The sequence below is a fragment of the Aethalodelphis obliquidens genome, unplaced genomic scaffold (genome assembly GCF_003676395.1).
Source record: "Aethalodelphis obliquidens isolate GAN/ISIS:26980383/991018 unplaced genomic scaffold, ASM367639v1 scaffold1, whole genome shotgun sequence".
Taxonomy (NCBI): domain Eukaryota; kingdom Metazoa; phylum Chordata; class Mammalia; order Artiodactyla; family Delphinidae; genus Aethalodelphis; species Aethalodelphis obliquidens.
Window position 1 is genome coordinate 83,501,941 of NW_020837945.1, and position 24,659 is coordinate 83,526,599.

Sequence of the window (24,659 nt, forward strand, 5' to 3'; positions counted from 1 at the left end):
TAATGTGCATTATTTTATTGGAGCCACAAAAGTCCTGACTTTCATCCCGAGTACCCAGCACAGTCCTGACTTTTCATCCCGAGGACCCAGCACAGCACCTACGGCATAGGTAGACTCCCTACAAATGCTTATTGAAAGAGTGAATGATTGAATTAAGTCAGAAATAACAATTCTGTGAGCAGGAATATGTACTAATCATTATTCTCATTTCGCTGAGGAAGAAGCAGTGTTGTGCTGGAGTCATGAGACAGACTGGGACCTGGGACCTGGGACCCTTTACTGGAGAACTTGCACCTGGACAAACATCTCCCCGACCAACAGAATACAAAGAAATCTTAAGGGACTAAAGATAAGTGCATGCATGTGCAGTTGGGGCAAATTATGAACAATAAGATGCAAAAAGGCCTAAAACCAACTGTCACTTCTGAGGTGCCAGGAGCAAGGGTACTACGCATGATCCCTGCACGCGGCACCACCAAGGGGGTGGGCAGACCGCCTAAGCCACGCCTCTGGCCCCACCCAGAGATCCACCCCTACACTCACCTCATTTAAGGGACCAGCCCATGCTCTTTCCAAATGGAGCAAGGGCACCTGTTACTTGTTTTTGCTCCCTCCTGCTACAGCAAGAGTCCCAATAAAGCCTTGCCTGAATTCCTTCTCTGGCCTCTTACCAATTTATAATGATTAAAGGGTCCAAGGACGCTGGTTGGTAACAATTAGGACGTGCTCAGGAGAGCCGATGGCATATATTTCTTCCCAGCTCCCCTTCCATTAAGTGACTTCATCTTGGCAGCTTGAGATTGGCCACGGTGGGAGTATTTACACCAAGGAAATCAGCAAAAGCTGTAAGTCCGCAACACTTCCCCTTGAACCCTTGAGAGCCAGTTTTAAAATATTTGCCAGCATACCGCTGAACTTAGGATTCAGACTAGTTAAGTGACTTGACTGAGGTTAAATTGCTGGCTTAGAATTCAGGTCCAGGCTCCTGGCTCTAAGGCCAGAGGCCATTAGGGAAACTGATGAGTCACGGATGAAAGTGCAGCCAGTTTCTGACTCCGCAGCCCTGCTCCGTGAGTGACGGAAACTGTGTCTCTAGGGATGTGAAACAGAGCAGGCCCTTTTATAGCAATGATGATGGGTTAGAGTAGGAAGACCTAAGTCCTTTAAAATATAATAATGCTCCTCAATCCCTGTGCCACCAGTTCCCTTAGTAAAGACTCAGGGCTTGTCTTTGCCTATTTGTTCATTTGGCATTTTGCTGCCTTTATTTTTCCACATCCATGAATAGAAACCTATCCCATGTGTATCTTATGAAGAAAGTTATTAGGTGTGGAGGTGTGGATTTTGTTGCTGGCCACACTCGGTGGGTTTCAAGTGGCCAACAGTGAGAAATGGTAACGTAACCCAAGTTTCGCCTAGGTCTCACATCCGTGCTAAGTTGGAATTTTAAGTCTTTGGACTAACACTAGTCAAGAACTAACTCTCTAAATGTATTCTTTGCAGAGGGATAACCCCAAATAGCCCCTAATCTTTGCCCACGATGTGAGCTAAAGTTCCAAAGCCTACGTCACAGCCACAGAACACGGGAAGACAGCTGGTGAGTAGAATTTTGGTTTTTGTGGAGGGGACAAGCAAATTGGAAAACCTCAAATTTGAATTGATAAATGATGTAACAACTGAGAGAACACATAATTTTCCACACGTAAAATGTGGGTTATAAATTCAAACTTCAGGTTGTTCCCTTCCTGAAGATAGGATAAGCAATTACCATCAAATAGGAAATACTTACACTTCTCAGCACCAGTTGCTGCAATGGGTTTCCTGAGAAAAATCTACAAAGTTGAAATTACAAGCTTTCCAATAAATTCTGGGTGATTTGTAACTTCTTTTAACATGCCCATTTGGCTCCTGGACTGGTTTTAGCAGGGACAAGTTTGTTTAACGAGCAATAGATCATTAGAAGAAGCTAGGGGGAAAAAAAACTTAGAATGTAGAAATCTATGTAACATTAAGAATTTACAGGTAATTTTATCTTTCTTTTGCCATTCCTGGGCAAGAGCCAAGAATTGTCCTACCATGGGACTTGAAAGACTAGAAGGTACAAAGGAGTAAAACTGATTTTTACTGTGGCTTCCCAGAGGATCCTTTAAGTTTAAGTTCATAGCTTTTAAACCTGACACTTTCACCTTTAATACTGATGATTCATGAGACATTTTGAATATCAGATTGATTTTTTAATGAAAACACCAGTCCTTTTTCCTAACTCATATGAAACTATTCAGACTAGAATAAGAGACCTAAAGTTTGAGTGTGTTTCCATAGATATGATAAAGGGACACTCAGAGGGGTAGGTTTCATTACAATCCTTTATTTCCCCAACAAGAGGAACCTGGAGTCAGAGTGGAATGATTAAATGACTTCTTTTCTTTTCTGACAGTCATATAATATCTCCCAATTCTACTCCCCTAGTCTTCCCTTTGGATTACATTATCTCCTTTATGGAACTTTGGGATTTGTTTTTGTTTTGTCCATGACCAAAAGGTGAGATGATCCCTTTACAGTAACTTTGGATCCCTCTACTGGTGGTTTCTTCAAATTGCAGTTCTCCACTAAAAGGTTTATGGAGTTTGGTGGGTAACCATCAAAAAAAATTTTTTTTGAGTGAAAATATGTATTGAATATAGTAAGTGTAAATGTTTCTTGATGAAACTTTGTTTCCATGATGTGCATACGAATGCAGAGTCAAGATTACTTTTCAGTGAGCAATATTCAGCACCAGTGGGCTACATGCAGCAGGATGGGATTAGGGTGAGAGGAGTGAGGCAGGGCTAAGGAAGTGCAGAGTTGGAGATTGTCCCTATTTAAAATTTTGATGTTTCGTTCGTCATGGATTTTTTTGCATTATTTTTGATTTTTCAAAAGTATTGTTTAAAATATTTATTTTGATTACTGTGCTTTTTTGGTGCCCCCTTAAATTTTGTGCCTCAAACGACTGCCTCACTTGCCTCTCCCTTGCCCTCCCCTGACAGTGGTCAATGTGCTTTACAGAGGGAACGGCGAGGGCTGGCCAGCCTGGGGAATTCCCGAAGAGGAAGCACATGTGGGATGAGATGGTGACAATGTGTGTGATGTCTTTTCCGTTCTCTATGAGTCAGGAGGGGAAGTCATCAGCTAAGAGGAGCAGGACAGGCCTTGGGAGAGGGGGAATGATGTAGCATGGCTGGTGAAGAGCCTGGGAGAGGGAGAAGGTCCAGGACAAGTGGAGGACGGCCACACAGCCTTGAGTACTCTGCCCACAGCTGGATATCGCCACTTGTGGTGATGCTGTCTGCCTGGTGCGTTATGTTTCTCCAGCAGCCCGCAGGTGTTGTAGAGAAGACAGGAATGACCCAAGGTCTGGGGTTGCTGGGGTGGAAGGCCAGGAACCAGGGAGAGGAGGGCAAAGGTGCCAGGTGATCCTGCATCTGAGACAGGGAGGCAGGTAGAAGAAAGGTCAGGAGATGGCTGGCTGGACCCGGGATGTTAGGGGGCAGGCGGGGGGCGCAGAGGTTTCCAGATGAATATTTAGAGGTTGTGGCTGAAGAGAGAGTGGACTGGAATTTGAAATTTCAGAAGAAATGCAGTTCTAAGTGAAGCCACATAAATGACTTGGGCTCCTTAGGCTTCTGAGTATTGTATATCTACTGGGTAAGACGTAGAAATGTAGTTTCCCCAAGATTGGATGTTGTTCATATATCACAATGATGGCCAGAAACGGTGGTCAAGAAACAAAGGAGTGGACACAAAAATATATGCATTTTTGAATTCAAACCCACTGGTTTCTCTAGTTAACATTACTCAGCCTTCAGGTCTAGATTCAGTGCCGCTTGTCCTCCTGGAAGATGCCTTCCCTAACTCCACCCAACCCCACCTTGAGAGCCCCCTGCGCTCCCAGCACAGCTCTCACTGCTCCACGTCTGTCTTCCCACTCGAGCGCCAGGACTAGCCTTTACGTCCTGCCTTCCGACTGTCTCCATCTTAATTCTCTTTGTTACCTCATCTTAATTTTCTGACGGACCAGCCCTTTAAGCTAGTTCCTGTTTTTTCTTACTCCTCGCTTCTCCTTCCCAGAGTTTACTGTTCCAGGCCTCTGCTCAGCTCCCCCACTGGAGAGCTCACCCATGTTCATAGCCTCCATCGTCTTTACACGCAGGGTGCCCACCAGACCTTCAGTCCTGTCAGCCTCCAGGCTCAGATTACCTACTGGACTTCTCTACCTGCTGTCTCTCCAACATCTCAGTCAGCGCAGCCTAAAGCCAAACATGTCCCCTCCTCACTCCTAACTCAGGAGACCAGAGTTCCCTCTTTTGTCAGGAATGCTTTGTCGACAGGAAAAATCATAAACAGTCTATAACAGGAATAGAAAAGAGTTTTATTTGAGCGACACGGAAGACTGGGTCTTTCTCAAGGACGTGAAAGCCATTCCTTTGATATGTAATCGTCAGGAAAGACAGAATCCTAATTTTGAGATTGCCAGCTGGCAGACACAACCGGCCTAATCACATTGACACTGACCCACTTTTACTGGGCGTTTTATAATTTTTCACTTCCCAGACTCTACTTGAGCCTCCACCCACTGCCCCTCCCTGTTCCCTTATTCTCCCTTTAAAAGCACCCAGTCCGCTCTGCACAAATCGGGGTGGAGCTCAGCTCTTTCCCCTTCTGTCAGTGGTTACTGAATAAAATCTGTGTCCGCCGCTTTAACTAAAATCTGACTTTATCTTTGACACCTGAAACAAAGATTGCTTCTCCTTCTGAGACCACCTAAGCCCTGTTGGTCCTCAGGTTCTTCTGGAATTCTGTGATTCATCCAACCCTCCCTGATCTCTGTTCCTCAGGCCACCCCTACAGGGCCTGCCGTTGGTACTGCCCAAGTTAACACTGACCTGCCTGTCCCTTACAGTGATGTGCTGGGGTTTTTTCTGCGATTTTGTCTTGACTCCAATTAATTGTCTCCAATACTTTGAGGTTGAAGACACTATTAGTTCATTATTTTTCTTTGTGTCTAGTATAAGTATTTAAATAGAAAGTATTCACTTACAGCATGAATTGAAATACTGGAAACTGCGATAGATTAACTGTAAATTAAAATGCAGTCTGTCATTGAAATTACAATTTCAACCAATATAGTTGGTTTTGCATATGTTTTAGGATCACAAAAGTAGACTCAACAAAGAAATGCGGAATCAGCAGGGGTGAGATAGAATAGACAAGAGGTGACTGTAGGTAAACTAGCTTTGTCCAGAAAAGGTGAAAGGACGCTCTCCTATTTTTTTGAATAGTTGTGAGGCACAGCTCCCAGACTGGGGGTGGGGTCTACCACCCCCTTCCCCAAATTCCTTTACTCTCCTCTTCTTTATACTTCTGACCACCACCCCCTATTAAAAAAGAGGATATAAATCTGTCTCCAGTCCAAACACAGATAAACCCAAGTTATGTTCCAAATATTTGCATATTTTCCTCTAAGCAGTTCTTTGTCCTGTTCTCTTCTATAGTCTTCCCTGTTTCCTATTTTCAGCAGGCTCTGAAGTCATCTGTAATTTGTATATCCCCTCGGTAACAATACTTTGATCTTTGCCCCCAGATTGCAGACTAAGTCACCAAAGCAGAGAGCAGTGAGGGGTGCCTGAGGTTACATGGTAAATCTGGCCCCAAACGGGGTAGCCCTGGAGTTTCCAACCCATTGATTGGTCATCCAGCCATGCTGCAGGCACAAAGGAAGCTGAGTTACAATCATCATTGGGATCGCTTTGTTTCCTGGAAGCTCAGCATTTTCTTTCTCCAGGTCAGGCAAGCCTGTGGGCCTCTTCCCAGTTCCCTCCCCTGCACTTGGAGTAGGAAGCTAGAGGATGTGCTTTATTTATTTATTTATTTAATAGATCTTTATTGGAGTATAACTGCTTCACAATACTGTGTTAGTTTCTGTCGCACAACAAAGTGAATCAGCCATATGCATACACATGTCCCCCTATCCCCTCCCTCTTGAGCCTCCCTCCCATCCTCCCTATCCTACCCTTCTAGGTCATGCAAAGCATCAAGCCGATCTCCCTGTGCTATGCAGCTGCTTCCCACCAGCCAACTATTTTACATTCGGTAGTGTATATATGTCGATGCTACTCTCACTTCACCCCAGCTTCACCCTCCCACCCCACGTCCTCAAGTCCATTTTCTATGTCTACCTCTTTATTCCTGCCCTGCAACTAGGTTCATCAGTACCATTTTTTTTTTTAGATTCCATACATATGCTTTAGCATACTCTATTTATTTTTCTCTTTCTGACTTACTTCACTGTATGACAGGCTCTACGTCTATCCACCTCACTACAAACAACTCAATTTCATTTCTTTTTATGGCTAATATTCCATTGTATATATGCACCACATCTTCTTTATCCATTCATCTGTCGATGGACATTTAGGTTGGTTTCATGTCCTGGCTATTGTAAACAGTGCTGCAATGAACATTGTGGTACATGTCTCATTTTGAATTATGGTTTTCTCAGGATATATGCCCAGTAGTGGGATTCCTGGGTTACATAGTAGTTCCATTTTTAGTTTTTTAAGGAACCTCCGTACTGTTCTGCATAGTGTCTGTATCAATTTACATTCCCACCAACAGGGCAAGAGGGTTCCCTTTTCTCCACACCCTCTCCAGCATTTCTTGTTTGGAGGTTTTTTGATGATGGCCATTCTGACTGGTGTGAGGTGATACCTCATTGTAGTTTTGATTGAATTTCTCTAATGATTAGTGATGTTGAGCATCTTTTCATGTGTTTGTTGGCAATCTGTATATCTTCTTTGGAGAAATGTCTATTTAGATCTTCTCCCCATTTTTGGATTGGGTTGTGCGTTTTTTTGATATTGAGCTGCATGAGCTGTTAGTATATTTTGGAGATTAATCCTTTGTCTGTTGTTTCATTTGCAAATGTTTTCTCCCATTCTGAGGGTTGTTTTTTTTTCTTCTTTATGGTTTCCCTTGCTGTGCAAAAGCTTTTAAGTTTAATTAAGTCCCATTGGTTTATTTTTGTTTTTATTTCCAGTACTCCATGAGGTGGTTCAAAAAGATCTTGCTGTGGTTTATGTCAAAGAGTGTTTTTCCTATGTTTTCCTCTAAGAGTTTTTAGTGTCTGCTTTTACATTTAAGTCTTGAATCCATTTGGAGTTTATTTTTGTGTATGGTGTTAGGTAGCGTTCTTTTTTTTTTTTAAGTTTTGAATTTTATTTTATTTTTTTTATACAGCAGGTTCTTATTAGTCATCAATTTTATACACATCAGTGTATACATGTCAATCCCAATCGCCCAATTCATCACACCACCACCCTCACCCTCTGCGGCTTTCCCCCCTTGGTGTCCATACGTTTGTTCTCTACATCTCTGTCTCAATTTCTGCCCTGCAAACCGGTTCATCTGTACCATTTTTCTAGGTTCCACATATATGCATTAATATACGATATTTGTTTTTCTCTTTCTGACTTACTTCACTCTGTATGACAGCCTCTAGATCCATCCACGTCTCAACAAATCACCCAATTTCGTTCCTTTTTATGGCTGACTAATATTCTATTGTATATATGTACCACATCTTCTTTATCCATTCGTCTGTCGATGGGCATTTAGGTTGCTTCCCTGACCTGGCTATTGTAAATAGTGCGGCAATGAACATTGGGGTGCATGTGTCTTTTTGAATTATGATTTTTTCTGGGTATATGCCCAGTAGTGGGATTGCTGGGTCATATGGTAGTTCTCTTTTTAGTTTTTTAAGTAACCTCCATACTGTTCTGCATAGTGGCTGTATCAATTTACATTCCCACCAACAGTGCAAGAGGGTTCCTTTTCTCCACACCCTCTCCAGCATTTCTTGTTTGGAGGTTTTTTGATGATGCCCATTCTAACTGACATGAGGTGATACCTCATTGTAGTTTTGATTTGCATTTCTCTAATAATTAGTGATGTTGAGCAGCTTTTCATGTGCTTCTTGGCCATCTGTATGTCTTCTTTGGAGAAATTTCTATTTAGGTATTCTGCCCATTTTTTGGATTGGGTTGTTTGTTTTTTTACTATTGAGCTGCATGAGCTGTTTATATATTTTGGAGATTAATCCTTTGTCCGTTGATTCGTTTGCAAATATTTTCTCCCATTCTGAGGGTCGTCTTTTCATCTTGTTTATGGTTTCCTTTGCTGTGCAAAAGTTTTGAAGTTTAATTCAGTCCCATTTCTTTATTTTTGTTTTTATTTCCATTATTCTAGGAGGTGGATCAAAAAAGATCTTGCTGTGATTTATGTCAAAGAGTGTTTTTCCTATGTTTTCCTCTAAGAGTTTTATAGTGTCCGGTCTTACATTGGGTCTCTAATCCATTTTGAGTTTATTTTTTTGTATGGTATTAGGGAATGTTCTAATTTCATTCTTTTACATGTAGCTGTCCAGTTTTTCCAGCACCACTTATTGAAGACACTGTCTTTTCTCCATTGTATATCCTTGCCTTCTTTGTCATAGATTAGTTGACCATAGGTATGTAGGTTTATCTCTGGGCTTTCTATCTTGTTCCATTAATTTATGTTTCTGTTTTTGTGCTGGTACCATGTTGTCTTGATTACTGTAGCTTTATAGTATAGTCTGAAGTCAGGGAGTCTGATTCCTCCAGCTCCATTTTTTCCCCCTCCAGACTGCTTTGGCTATTCGGGGTCTTTTGTGTCTCCATACTAATTTTAAGATATTTTGTTCTAGTTCCGTAAAAAATGCCATTGGTAATTTGATAGGGATTGCATTGAATCTGTAGATTGCTTTGGGTAGTATAGTCATTTTCACAATATTGATTTTTCCAATCCAAGAACATGGTATATCTCTCCATCTGTTGGTATCATCTTTAATTTCTTTCATCAGTGTCTTATAGTTTTCTGCATACAGGTCTTTTGTCTCCCTAGGTAGGTTTATTCCTAGGGGTTTTATTCTTTTTGTTGCAATGGTAAATGGGAGTGTTTCCTTAATTTCTCTTTCTGATTTTTCATCATTAGTGTATAGGAATGCAAGAGATTTCTGTGTATTAATTTTGTATCCTGCAACCTTACCAAATTCATTGATTAGCTTGAGTAGTTTTCTGGTGGCATATACATTTTCTATGTATAGTATTAGGTCATCAGCAAACAGTGACAGTTTTACTACTTCTTTTCCAATTTGTATTTCTTTTATTTCTTTTTCTTCTCCAATTGCTGTGGCTAGGACTTCTAAAACTATGTTGAATAAGAGTGGCCGAGTGGATATCCTTGTCTTGTTCCTGATCTTAGTGGAAATGCTTTCAGTTTTTCACCATTGAGTATGATGCTTGCTGTAGGTTTGTCATATATAGCCTTTATTATGTTGCGGTAACTTCCCTCTATGCGCATTTTCTGGAGAGTTTTTAGAGTAAATGGGTGTTGAATGTTGTCAAAAACTTTTTCTGCATCTATTGAGATGATCATATGGTTTTTATTCCTTAATTTGTTAATGTGGCGTATCACATTGATTGATTTGCATATATTGAAGAATCATTGCATCCCTGGGATAAACCCCACTTGATCATGGTGTATGATCCTTTTAATGTGCTGTTGGATTCTGTTTGCTAGTATTTTGTTCAGGATTTTTACATCTATGTTCATCAATGATATTGGTCTATAATTTTCTTTTTTGTGACGTCTTTTTCTGGTTTTGGTATCAGGGTGATAGTGGCTTTATAGACTGAATTTGGGAGTGTTTCTCCCTCTGCAATTTTTTGGAAGAGTTTGAGAAGGATGGGTGTTAGCTCTTCTCTAAATGTCTGATAGAATTTGCCTGTGAAGCCATCTGGTCCTGGACTTTTGTTTGTGGGAAGACTTTTTTTTTTTTTTTTTTTGTGGTACGCGGGCCTCTCACTGCTGTGGCCTTCCCCGTTGCGGAGCACAGGCTCCGGACACGCATGCTCAGTGACCATGGTTCACGGTGAAGCCGCTCCGCGGCATGTGGGAACTTCCCGGACCGGGGCACGAACCTGTGTCCCCTGCATTGGCAGGCGGACTCTCAACCACTGCGCCACCAGGGAAGCCCTGTGGGAAGACTTTCAATTAGAGTTTCAATTTCATTACTTGTGATAGATCTGTTTATATTTTCTAATTCTTCCTGGTTCAGTCTTGAAAAATTGTACCTTTCCAAGAATTTGTCCACTTCTTCATGGTTGTCCATTATATTGGCATATAGTTGTTTGCAATAGTCTCTTATAATCCTTTGTATTTCTGCAGTGTCAGTTATGATTTCTCTTTTTTCATTTCTAATTTTATTGATTTGCATTCTCTCCCATTTTTTCTTGATGAGTCTGGCTAAGGGTTTATCAATTTTGTTTATCTTCTCAAAGAACCAGCTTTTAGTTTTATTGATCTTTGTTATTGTTTTCTTCATTTCTATTTCATTTATTTCTGCCCTGATCTTTATGATTTCTGTCTTTTTACTGACTTTGGGTTTTCTTTGTTCTTCTTTCTCTAACTGTTTTAAGTGTTGGGTTAGATTGTTTATTTGAGATTTTTCTTGTTTCTTGAGGTGAGATTGTATTGCTATAAACTTCCCTCTTAGAACTGCTTTTGCTGCATCCCATAGGTTTTGGATCATCGTGTTTTTGTTGTCATTTGTTTCTATGTGTTTTTGATTTCTTCTTTGATTTCTTCAGTGAGCTCTTGGTTATTTAGTAGTGCACTGTTTAGCCTCCATGAATTTTTTTTTTTACAGTTTTTTTCCTGTAATTTCTTTCCAATCTCAAAGTGTTGTGGTCAGAAAAGATACTTGATATGATTTCAGTTTTCTTAAATTTTCCGAGGCTTGATTTGTGACCCAAGATGTGATCTATCCTGGAGAATGTTCCATGTGCACTTGAGAAGAAAGTGTATTCTGCCACTTTTGGGTGGAATGTTCTATAAGTAGCAATTAGATCTATCTGGTCTATCATGTCATTTAAAGCTTGTGTTTCCTTATTTATTTTCTGTTTGGATGATCTATCCATTGGTATAAGTGGGGTGTTAAAATCCCCTACTATTATTGTGTTACTGTTGATTTCTCCTTTCATGGTTGTTAACATTTGCCTTATGTATTGAGGTGCTCCTATGTTGAGTGCATAGATATTTATAATTCTTATATCTTCTTCTTGGATTGATCTTTTGATCATTATGTAGTGTCCCTGCTTACCTCTTGTAATGGTCTTTATTTTAAAGTCTATTTTATCTGATATGAGTATTGCTACTGCAGGTTTCTTTTGATTTCCGTTTGTATGGAACATCTTTTTCCATCTCTTCACTTTCAGTCTGTATGTGTCCCTAGGTCTGAAGTGGGTCTCTTGTAGATAGCATATATATGGGTCTTGTTTTTGTACCCATTCAGCCAGTCTGGGTCTTTTGGTTGGGGCATTTAATCCATTTACATTCAAGGTTATTAGTGATATGTATGTTTCTATTACCATTTTCTTAATTGTTTTGGGTTTGTTTTTGTGGGTCTTTTTCTTCTCTTGTGTTTCCTGCCTAGAGAAGTTTCTTTAGCATTTGTTGTAAAGCTGGTTTGGTGGTGCTGAATTCTCTTAGCTTTAGTTTGTCTGAAAAGCTTTTGACTTTTCCATCAAATCTGAATGAGATCCTTGCTGGGTAGAGTAATCTTGGTTGTAGGTTTTTCTCTTTCATCACTTTAAGTATAGTCTGCCACTCCCTTCTGACCTGCAGAGTTTCTGCTGAAAAATCAGCTGATAACCTTAGGGGGATTCCTTTGTATGTTATTTTTTGTTTTTCCCTTGCTGCTTTTAATATTTTTTCTTTGAATTTAATTTTTGTTAGTTTGATTAATATGTGTCTTGGTGTGTTTTTCCTAGGGTTTATCCTGTATGGGACTCTCTGCGCTTCCTGGACTTGGGTGACTTTCCTTTCCCATGTTAGGGAAGTTTTGGACTATAACATCTTCAAATATTTTCTCAGACCCTTTCTTTTTCTCTTCTTCTTCTGGGACCCCTATAATTCAAATGTTTCTGCTTCTAGTGTTGTCCCAGAGGCCTATGAGATTGTCTTCAATTCTTTTCATTCTTTTTTTCTTTATTGTGCTCCTTGGCAGTTATTTCCACCATTTTGTCTTCCAGTCTTCCACTTATTCATTCTTCTGCCTCAGTTATTCTGTTATTGATTCCTTCTAGTGTAGTTTTCATTTCAATTATTGTATTGTTTATCTCTGTTTGTTCTTTAGTTCTTCTAGATCTTTATTAAACATTTCTTGTATTTTCTCAATCTGTGCCTCCATTTTATTTCCAAGATTCTGGATCACCTTTACTATCCTTACTCTGAATTCTTTTTCAGGTAGATTGCCTGTTTCCTCTTCATTTATTTGGTCTTGTACGTTTTCACCTTGCTCCTTCAGCTGTGACATATTTTTTGGCCATCTCTTTTTTTTTTTTTTTTTTAATGAGTGTGATTGTGTTCCTGTCTTACTGGGTGTTTGTCCTGAGGCTTCCAACACTGGGTTTTGTAGGCATTTGGGTAGAGCTGGATCTTGGTGCTGAGATGAGGAACTCTGTGAGACCTCACTCTGATGAATATTCCCTGGGATCTGAGGTTCTCTGTTAGTCCAGTGGTTCAGACTTGGAGCTCTCACTGCAGGAGCTTCGGCCTCACCCCAGACTCGTGAACCATGATCCCGCAAGCCGCCTGGGGCAGCAAAAAAAAAAAAAAAGAGAGAGAAGAGAGAATAACAAAGTAAAAAATAAAATTAGATTAGGAAAGTAACAGATATGTTAGGAAGAATATAAAAATAAAAATATAGATGAATCAACAACTGGAAGGTACATCAGTACCACAATAGTAAAAAAGAGGAGGAGGGTAAAGAAAAAAAAACAAAGCGGGGGGGGGGGGGGGGGCCTGGGCTGTGGAGGGTGGGGCCTAAGCAAGGGCGAGGTTTGGGTGGTGAGCAGGGCCTATGCTTAGGACCCACAGGGCTGGAAAAGGCACTAGGGGCTGTGGAGGGTGGGGCTTTAGCTCAAGGAACAGAAGGGGCCCAGGCGTGCCCCCCACCCCTGGTCTCAGAGGACAGGGGACCTCACCTGGGAGTCCAGCAGGCTTCCTGGGCTCGAGTGGGCGGGGCAAACGCCTTCCTCTCCTCTCCTGCTCCTCAGGTCTGGGAGGGCCCCTCCCGCCTGCCTCTCCTGATCTCCCGGGGACTCCCTCCTATGCCCTCAAGGACCCACGTGCCTGGAGGGGGCCTTGGAGGGCAGGGGACTGGCCTGGGAGCTCAGCAGGTTCCCTGAGCCTGAGTGGGTGTGGCAATCACCCTCTGCTCTTTTCCTACTCCTCCCGGAGGGCCCCTCCCAACCTGCATCTCCTGATCTCCCCTGCCTTAGGGGCGTGGATCCTGTCTGGTCTCCACTTCTCTTCCCCCTCAGTCCCCCTACGTCCTACCAGTTCACTTTGGGGTTCCTCCCGTCTCCTTGGGCATCAGAGTCCCCCACCAGGTGCCCTAGTTGTGGGGGGACTCTAACTCCATGTCTTCTCACACCTCCGTCTTGACTCTGCCTCCAAGGATGTGCTTTAGAGAAGCTTTATGACTCTGTGTGAACTGGAAGTGTGGGCCTCCATCACCTGGGTGTGGCCTCCAACAGCAAAGCCAGGGCTGGGGCAATGTTGTTTAGTTGTAATGAATGAATTTAGATCATGCTGTTTTGTTTTGGGGACAGCAAATTAAGCTTAGAGACTGATACTGTCTTTACCAATAGTTTGATTAACACAAGTTCACTACAAGAATTATAATTTCACAAGCCAACAGCATACATGATAACGTCTCTTAATAAGGCAATAAAGAAATAACACTACAAAGATATGATAGATTAATTACACTATTGTTGCAGGCGAGGGGAGATGACAAAGTCCCATTTCGCCTGAGGTGTACCTTTTCTCTGAGGTTGGTTCTCGGGAGAGTGGGCTTAACCTATCAGGAGCTGAGGTCCAGCTGCTAGCAAACCGAAAGTGAAAAGTTCCCTGTTGCTATAGCAGGTTGCTAGGGAACGAGGGCGCAGGTATAAGCTGCTAGAAGATCCTGGTGGGGCGCTGCTGGCTTTCTGCCACCACCAGTAAGAGTCTCCTTTACCACTGCAGGAGCCAATGTCCCAAGGTTTTGATGAAATAAAATTATTTTAAGGCAGGACAAGAAAAAAAATTCAAACATAAAATTCTCTCCCTGCCCCTTTCTGCCACTAGCCCCTCCCTTTAGTGTGCATCGTACATCTGCACCATACATACTGCACCAGATCTCCTTAGAAGACAAAAGAATGCCTGCTGGACCAAAAAGAGCAATTTTCTCCCAGTGCCAGCAAGATAACTCCTTAGGAGAAAATATTCCTTTCCTTTTCCTGTAAGGGGTCACGATCACCCACTAATCACCTTGTATGTGCAGATCTAGACTATGTAAACTATCAATATATTTTCTCTGATATATAACTCTTTGTTTCTGAAAGTATTTAACTGTGTTTGACTTCTAAGAGGGGGAACAGTCAGTCCTTAGAGCTTTCTGAAAGAGTATCTCCCAGGTTATAATTCTCAAGTTGGTTCAAATAAAACTCTATTTATTTATTTATTTATTTATTTGTTTTGCGGTACGCGGGCCTCTCACTGTTGTGGCCTCTTCCGTTGCAGAGCACAGGCTCCGGACGCGCAGGCTCAGCGGCCATGGCTCACGAGCCCAGCCGCTCCGCGGCATGTGGGATCTTCCCGGACCAGGGCACGAACCCGTGTCCCCTGCATCGGCAGGCGGACTCTCAACGACTGTGCCACCAGGGAAGCCCAAAACTCAATTTTTTTTGATTGACTCAACTAATTTTTTGTCAACAGTCTTCAGACAGCTAGATCAGCAAAGGTTAGCTTTGCCCAAACCGAAACTCTCGGATTGTCCCTACACATTCTGGGTATTTATAGTCTAAATGTCCCCTCATCCTAGTTGCTTCTTCATGTGTTTTTACTGATAACCCCCCAGCTCATCCTCTCAGCAGCTGAGCTCTGAGTGCTTATTAACCCCACCGATGAGATGATGACATCCTGACACAGCTTATTTCATTCTTATGTGGAAACAACTTTACATCTAAAAACAACTTCCTTTTTGTTTGTCTTTGTCATAAACAAGTGGATTAAAACAACTTAAGTCATAAAAAAGTGGATTTGAAATCATATCAGACCAATATACAATACATGGAGATGCTTTTGCTTTTGGTTGGGAAAGGCCATGAGTGACTATATTTAATTTGGAGGAGTTGAGGTGTTCTTTTGTTATGAAAGAGAAACTGGGCACTCTAAAAGAGGAGTTTACCTTTCCTAGATCTTCCCTCATCACAACAACCCTATCACTGGGGTTTAGATATGGTTTATGTAAAGAGTGGCTAAACAATTGAAGTTGCTGTGGATGGGAGGGTTTGGTTTTAAAACTTCCTAACTACACTGAACTGAGGAGAGTGACCAACAGTTCTGATTTGCCCAGGACTGTTGAGTTAGCACTGAAAGTCCTGCATTCCTGGAAGCTGGTACACAAAAAATCCCAGTTTTAGGCAATGAATGCTGAAGGTTGGGGGAGAAAGTATAAGTCCATGTGGTAGATGCCCAAATAGCTGAAAGTGACACTATTTTTAGTATCGAGTGGATACAGCATAGATTATGTCTTCCAGAGTTGCTGTTGTTTTTTGTTGTTGTTGTTCCTTGCTGCTGTTGTTGGCAATCATGATTTGTAGTCACAATAATTGATTATCTATTTGTGCGTTACTCTAAGTGATGCACCTGAAGTGTACAACCTAAATGTATTTGGAGTGTCAGTGTTAGCAGCTGTCTTTGACTTGGCCTGTAGATTGACAATTGTGCTTTGTGTTGAGATAGTGCTAGTTTAATTTTGACACTATGAATGTGTGACAGTATTTGCTAAGAGTTCAGATAATGATCATGAGAACGATGACCATACCAAAGCTGGCATGATGTAGACATCACCTTAAAGGAAGGCTAAATGATTGTGTTATTTTAATGACAGATGGAAGGACTATTACAATTGGATTAGGAAATTTAAAAACCAAAACAGTACATTCTGCACAATAGATAGAAAAGAATTGGGGATTGGGCATTACTATGGTTTGAATGTTTGTGTCTCCCTAAAATTCGTATGTTAAAATCCTAAAGCCCCATGTGATGGTATTAGTAGCTGGGGCCTTTTGGTTAGGTCCCAAGGATGGAGCCCTCATGAATGGTATTAGTGCCCTTATAGAAGAGGCCCAAGAGAGCTCTATTTTCCCATCTGCTATGTGAGGATACAATTAGAAGTCTTCGACCAGGAATAGGGTCCTCACTTGACTGTGCTGGCACCCTGATTTCAGACTTCCAGCCTCCAGAACTGTGAGCAATAAATTTCTGTTGTTTATAAGCCACCCAGTCTGTGGTATTTTGTTACATCACTGCCAACAGATTACAGCAGGCATGGTGAAGAATCGGATATGGAATCCTGTATGGAGACTGAAAAAACCCAACATCTGATGACTTGGAAGTGCCTAGAAGTGAAGTATTCTGTGAGTAGAGGAGAAAAATAGTTTCCCTTACAAAAGCCCAGGAATAGAGCTACATATAGTCAATTATATTGATCTGATCTTTGACAAAGGAGCAAAGGCAATGCAATGGAGAAAAGATAGTCTTTTCAACAAATGGTGCTGGAACAATTGGACATCACATGGAAAGAAATGAATCTAGACCTTATACCTATCAGAAAAATTAACTCAAAATGGATTACAGACCTAAATATAAAACACAAAACTATAAAACTCCTGGAAAATAACATAGGAGAAAATCTTGATGACTTTGGATTTGGTGATCACTTTTTGGATGCAACACCAAAGGCAGGAAAGCTATTGACTTTGGACTTTATCCCAGGCAAAAAAGGAAAGCTATTGAATAATTTATATTTTTATGAGGCCTCTCTGGGGGCTGAGTGGTAAATGGATTGGATAAAGCAAGACCAAGGGCAGGAAGGCAAATTTGGAGACCACTGCCAAAGTCTAGATAAGACAAGGAGGTACAAAGTAATGAGCTAAGCATTACTGGAGAAATATGGTAAGTTTAGTTTTGAACATATTGTAGTGCCAGAGTCATCAGACTGAAAACATCCAGGGAGTGGTTGGTCTAATGCTTGGAGGAGCACACAGGAAGCCTAAGAAGAGTGACAAGAGCATAGCAGAGGGCCACATACATAGGAGGGAGAAAAGTGAGAGTGGGGCCCTGGTGGCAGAAGTGTTGTGGAGGAAGCTATTGAGTTCAAGAAAGTAATCAAAGATGTCTTTAGATGGAGATAATAGTTGACTTTGATTCTGAATAAAATCCACATTATTAAGCAGGGCTGTGCAGGCCTTTTGGTAAATTCTGTAGTTATTTATACCTTTCCCTAATACAACACGTTATGTTTGTTGGATTTTGTCTAATCTTTATGTAGTTCTCTCCACCTGCCTTCCAGTCTCTGTAGGGAACAGATGTTAAGGTAGATGCCATCCCCTACATCTCATTCTTTAGGATCTCCTTTCAAAAATTTACTTACTGAAGACAGTGGTGACTTTTAATTCATTTGATACTTCCAAGGATTCTGGCATTTGTCTTATTTGCCACATCAGCAGTTTTATGATAAGTTGTGTAAACAAAGGATGTTACACCCTGAAAGGAATTCAGGATGAAGCGTTTTGTTTTTTGAATATATGGGCCCCTAAGTAGTTAAGATGCATATGTAAGGAAGAATTTCAATGACCCCAGATTCTTGCATCTTCCCATATATAGATAAGCACAAAAATAATCATCTTGAGATATTTGGGTTTTTTTCTGTATATGTGATTAGCAGTAATCTTTTACCAATATATATGCTTGACTACGTGTATTTCCCAGCCAAAAAAATCATATATATACTGGCTCCCCCAATCCCTACCTCTTCAGAGCAGTTCCTCAGAGCTATCTGAAAAGCTCTGGGCTATAGCCCGGGCTATAGTCCTCAGTAAGGTCCCTGAATAAAACTGAAACTCACTGGTCTTACACTGTACATTATTTTCCAGTCGACAGTGGTAAGCATCAGTTCTAGGACTGAGAAAGGACAAGGGTGCTGCTTTTCCCTAGAAATTCATTACCATATTTTTTTTCCTATCTGATACCAATCAAAGCAACTGGTGGAATAGTCACTGTCTGTCAGCATTGTTCTTTTGACAAATTATAAACTGTGGTCAAGAAAAAAGATTGCTTAATAAGTAATTTGTGAGAAGGAGAAAACAAGGATCATACTCATTCCTTCTGTAATGGAATCTACTATAGCAACTCCATGTTATTGTTATGGAAAAAGAAATTTACTGCTTATTAACAAAAAATTTGCTATTGAGTACATGGTATATACAAGGAAATGTTTGCCATACCAGAAGAGGGAGGAATCTTACATTCTAATGCTTCTTTTTTCTCAAAGAAGCAGATAATGCTTAGTAGATAGTACTGATGAAATCTGCAGTTGATCAGTCTTTGTGCTACTGCCATGTAGCAGCTAACTTGGAACTATTAAAACTTTTTACGAAAAGCCACGTTCATTGTGTCCTCTGTAATTTTACAACTAGAGTAAAATATTTACTACAGTGCTGTTTTAACCTTTTCCTTTGCAAATATGGAGTTATGGCAAGAAGTACAGATCTTTAAGGAATAAGGACCAAACAACTTTAAAGAAAAAATACGTCATTTTAATTTATTGAAAATTCAATATACAATACAGCAATTTTTCTGAGATTTAACTGTAGGACATGATTGTTGCTGGTGTTTAGCAAAAGACTCTAGTTTACACTTACCACTAATAAAATGCCTTACTGAATAAAAACGATACCAAAAAAATAAATTCAAATATTTTCTTAAAAAATCATTTTAAAGTTAGTTCCATTCAGTCTAATAGCTAACACAATAACAGCAGATATACTAGTTTAATATAATTGGCTGTTTTTATACAGCACGTATCTTTCAGTCAACAAGTATATTATTAAATGATAGTGAACACTCAATATAACCATGTGTAGAGAACTAGGAGATAAAATTCTAAGATTTACAACCCCATCTTTTTCTTAAATTGAAGTATAGTTGATTTACAATGTTGAGTTAATTTCTGCTCTACAGCAAAGTGATTCAGTTATACATAAATATGTATTCTTTTTCATAGTCTTTTCCAATATGTTTTATCACAGGGTGTTGAATATAGTTCCCTGTGCTATACAGTAGGACCTCATTGTTTATCCATCCTGTATATAATAGTTTGCATCTGCTAACCCCAACCTCCCAATCCATCTCTCCTCTCCCCACCCCCACTGCCTTGGCAAACACAGGTCTGTTCTCTATGTCTGTGAGTCTGTTTCTGTTTCGTAGGTAGGTTCATTTGTGTCATATTTTAGATTCCACATATAAGTGATATCATATGGTATTTTTCTTTCTCTTTCTGACTTCTTCACTTAGTATGATAACCTCCAGTTCCATCTATGTTGCTGCAAATGGCATTATTTCATTCTTTTTTTATGGCTGAGTAGTATTCCATTGTATTATATGTACCACATCTTCTTTATCCATTCATCTCTAGGTGGACATTTAGGTGGTCTCCATGTCTTGGCTATTGTGAATAGTGCTGCCATGACCATAGGGGTGCATGTATCTTTTTGAATTATAGTTTTGTCTGGATATATGCCCAGGAGTGGGATTGCTGGATCATATGGTAATTCTATTTTTAGTTTCTTGAGGAACCTCCATACTGTTCTTCATAGTGGCTGCACCAATTTACATTTCCACCAACAGTGTAAGAGGGTTCCCTCTTCTCCACACCCTCTCCAGCATTTGCTATTTGTAGACTTTTTAATAATGGCTATTCTGACTGGTATAAGGCAGTATCTCATTGTAGTTTTGATTTGCATATCTCTGATAATTAGCCATGTTGAGACTTTTTTCATTTGCCTGTTGGCCATCTGTATGTCTTCTTTGGAGAAATGTATATTTAGGTCTTCTGCCCATTTTTCGATTGGGTACAAGCCCATCTTTTATAGCTACCCCAACAGTCTAATTCTAAAGAGGATAAAGCCAATGACTTTCCTCACATGAGCTCATGGCTGAAGTTGCTTTGCTATCAAAATCTATATTTTTGATCTGTTATGAGCATTGAGACAAAACTTCAAATATTTCCCCCAAAAGAAGCATGATGCACCTTGTGATTGCCTATTCACCAACAGCAAGCACTACATTCAAAACCATTTCATCCCAGGAATTAAATTAGGTCATCCACATTCATTGGCATTTCCTCCAGTGTAGTATGGTAGAAAGGCTCAGTGTCACAAAGAATCTTCTTCTTTTCTTCAAAGTTTAAGGCCACAGCCTTCCTCCCAAATTGACTCCCACTGCCAATTCTGAACAAAAGAAAAATTATTAATCAGAATATCACTTATCAAGCACTACATAAAGTACTAATGATATGAGCTACTTGTTAACCATCAGTGGCTGTTTATTTGCCAAGATTATACTTAGAGGACTTCTAATTGGAGTACTAGATCCTAGTCACAATATCTAGAGAAAAAAAAAAGATATCTTTTGTGGTTAGCTCAAAAAGATTCTTCTGGTTGCAAGATCAGATTCTATCAGGTGGCTTGAGTGTTATTACTTACAGAGCAGATGACAGTATTGTGTTTGGGGTAGTGAACTTAAAGCCCCTACTGAAGTGGGCCAAGAGCAGGTGTCAGCCTGGGACAAACATAAATACCAGGGACGAAACAAAAGGAACAGCTGTGTAATCCATTTTGACACAATTTTGGAACTCTAAACTGAAAATATAAACTCTGGAATGTTAACTATTGTTTAGGACTATGCCGTCCAATGCAATAGCCACTAGCTACATGTGGCTATTTAAACTAAAATGAAAATTTAGCTCCTCAGTTGCATTAATCATATTTCAGTAGCCGCACATGGCCTGTCACTACTGTGTTGGGCAGTGCAGATATAAAACATTTCCCTCACTACAGAAAGTTCTATTGGATAGATTTGATCCAGGACTTAAAACTTTTTCCAGTGTGGGGGAAACCTCTAAAAATTTATTATGGTAACCCATATTTATCATTGCTTTCTGCTCAGGTCACCTCATACACTGTAGCAGATGCCTGAGATATGTTTACCACCATAGCTTTCTACTAAAACAGATGATAGAACCAATCAAAAATGTCTTGGCTGGAGCAACTTAAAATACCAAATAACCAGTACAAGAGGAAAACAAATATGAGAATACTGACTTGCTCTTTAACCAAACAACATGCTATTTCACTTATGAATCTATGTCCTAAATCAGGCCAGTGCCATGTCTGAGCATCACCTCATTATCTATTCTTACCAACTACTATATTTTTTGACAAGTTATTTTTATATTAGTAGCAAGACATAATTCAATTTATTTAGTGATAAAGCTACTGTAACTAAGCCAGGGTCAATATAAATTGCCACCAGAAGATGCTGAGAAACATCTTAATTACAGAGGAATCACCAAGAAAGCACAAGACATGAGCAACATGACTTAAAAAAAAAAAAAAGACTCGTGTAAGTTAAGACAACCAGATCTAACAGCATTATTGATTTTCCCTTTGAATATCTACTCTGTAGGGTCCAAAATCTGGGCTACATTTCACACTGTTTTCCCACTGTGTTCTGTTTAACCACGAATATTTCCAAGTACAATTTAAATACGACTTACGTGTTACTACATTTCCTGATTCAAGGTTGTCTGGCTGACAAAATCATACTTGAAAAGCAACACATGAATTTATTTTTCCAGAATAAAAGCAAGTAATTCAATGAAGATGACAAATACTCAACTGAAAATATAGTTTTCATAAGTAGTGGGCAAGTCATAGTTTATAACCATAGACATTAGTTGTACATAAAAATCATGAGCCTGAGATATGATAATATCTGTTCAAATTCTGATTCAAAAAGCAACTTCTATACAATCTTTCAGGGCACAAAATAGTAGCGAACTGCATATATATCACACAGCTCACTGGAGTATGGTCTTTATTCCCCCACGTAGCTTGAGCTGACAAAGATGATGAAAAATCTTCCGATTGAAACCATCTTTTAGTAGGTAAATATTGTAATTAAATTAAATGCCAGTAAGTCAGTAGTAATCAAAATGCGTTTGGTCCCTTATCTGAATTCCCTCTTGGTAATGTCTCTTTCTTTCTGTCACCACCTGTAAAATATTAATAAGCCTTAACTCTCAGGAGTCATTTGTTGAGTCAGGGTTTAAATTGGTACATGTGTATGAGACCATGCATCCCTGGCTGCTACAGCACCATGGCTAACAGGGCTTGAAAGGAAACAGTCTTATTTTGAGCAGGGGGCAAAGACAATGCGGCACTTCACAGCTACATTGTAACTAGATCCTGCTTCAGTTTTTAAGGAAATAATTAGAAATTAACAGTGTCTTAAGTAGCAATACTAGGCAAGAATAGCTCTTGCCACATCAGAACTGAAAGTCCTGGCATGCGTTTTCTCAGAGCCAGTCTACCCTTTGTCTGTGTTCTGAAAAAGAACAGCCTGTTTACTGGCCGGTCTCTCATATGTCACAAAGAGCATACAATTCCTTCCCTACAGTATTTCAGAGAGGAAAATGTTAATTCAGATCAGAGTCAGAATAAAAAGCCATTTGACTTCTCTATCCCTACCATTGGAAGGAACCAGTTAGAGAAATTCATTCTATTAATTCTGCCTAAATTCTGTACCAAATCTTAGAACAAAATACCCTGGAGTTACCTGCAGTTTTTCTACTATCTGGTATGGTTGTTTTTTTCCTTGCGTTTACTCTGTCAGCTTTATTACAAGCACTAAGACACTACAGATACTAGTTACTGCAATTTTAGCACAGAGATTAAATAAGAAAGTTAAAAAAATAATCCTGGCTATAATTTTTATGTATATCAATTAGAAAAACATTACCCTCTTTCAAAATTATTATAAGATATTCACCTTTTCAGAGGTCAGCTCTTCTTTCTTCACCAGAATTTGAAATGGATTTCTCAGGAACTTTTTGAGGTCTTCAGCATATCAATTGGCACTAAGGCAGAAAGCAACACAACCTTAAAAAAGAGACAATGACTATGTTGACATATCAATTATAACAGTTTTCATAATAATACTTAGAGAAATAATGTTTGAGACCAAGCGTCCCTGTCTTACTACAGAACTGAGCTAGACAGAGATTGTAGGACACAATTGCTTTCGGCAGAGGAAAGGACAATATAGCACTTTACAGCTATATTGTAACAATGAACCCAACCTGCCAGCTGCAGAAAAATCACGTGCACACCTGAGTCCTTGTGTTTGATTTCTGGTAAATCTCGTGGATTTGACCTTTAATCCTTTGGCTCAACATTTTTACTGGCTTCATCCAAAATAAGCATCTTGATTCATTTTGGAAAGCGAAAAAAAAAAGTCTTACTTAAGAGTGGGTTGTGCATAGAGACTTCCTTCCAGAGACTACAGTACAGAAGGAGAGGGGGGAAGAATAAGTTTATGTGAAGAAACCTGACAAACTACCTCAGCCAGGTGAGGTAGAATGAGATGAAATAGAATGAGATAGAATAGATAGAATAGAATGAGATGAAAATGTTACTTTACCTCTGTGGTCTTCCTCCCCAACACCCATAACTACAGTCTTATCTTGAGAAAAACATCAGACAAATTCCAACACAAGTGCATCCTACTAAATATCTGACCAGTGCTTCTCAAAATGGTGAAGGTCAGGCTTCCCTGGTGGCACAGTGGTTAAGAATCCACCTGCTAATGCAGGGACATGGGTTCGAGCCCTGGTCCAGGAAGATCCCACATACCGCAGAGCAACTAAGCCCGTGCGTCACAACTAATGAGTCTGCACTCTAAAGCCCGCGAGCCACAACTACTGAGCCCGTGTGCCACAACTACTGAAGCCCACATGCCTAGAGCCCATGTTCCACAACAAGAGAAGCCGCCACAATGAGAAGTCCATACACCGCAACAAAGAGTAGCCCCTGCTCGCCACAACTAGAGAAAGCCCACTCGTAGCAATGAAGACCCAATGCAGCCAAAAATAAATAAATAAAATAAATAAATTTTTTAAAAATGGTGAAGGTCATCAAAAAAAAGGAAATATTTGAATAACTGTTACAGCCAAGAAGAGCTTAAGGAGGCATGACAATTAAATGTCACGTGGTATCCTGATTGGGATCCTGGAATAGAAAAAGAACATTAGGCAAAAACTAAGGAAACCTGAATAAATTCTGGACTTTAGTTCATAATAATGTGTCAGTGTTGGTTCATTAATTTTAACAAATGTGCCATACTAATGTAAGCTGTTAACACTATAGGAAGCTGGGAACTCTCTTCTCAATCTTCCTATAAATCTAAAACTGTTCTAAAAAATAAAGCCTATTAAAGAAAAGTATTAGTATCACCTCTAGATATTCATGCATGGCAACTGGCTTAAACGATTAGGATAATTATTTTCCCTCCCATAACCCAAATATCACGGGTTAAAATATGCCCTAGGAAAAATATGGCAATACTTACAATGATATATTCTA

The 24,659-nt window shown here is 40.0% G+C and overlaps 2 non-coding genes across 2 annotated transcripts; both read right to left on the reverse strand.

Annotated features, from left to right (window-relative positions):
• Positions 1–22,358: 22,358 nt before the first annotated feature.
• On the reverse strand, positions 22,359–22,490 carry LOC113624259 (small nucleolar RNA SNORA63). The gene has a single exon (XR_003434284.1). It is a non-coding gene; the product is annotated as a small nucleolar RNA SNORA63 (small nucleolar RNA).
• A 322-nt stretch (positions 22,491–22,812) lies between these two features.
• On the reverse strand, positions 22,813–22,983 carry LOC113624011 (small nucleolar RNA SNORA81). Its single transcript, XR_003434166.1, has one exon. It is a non-coding gene; the product is annotated as a small nucleolar RNA SNORA81 (small nucleolar RNA).
• Positions 22,984–24,659: the final 1,676 nt, after the last annotated feature.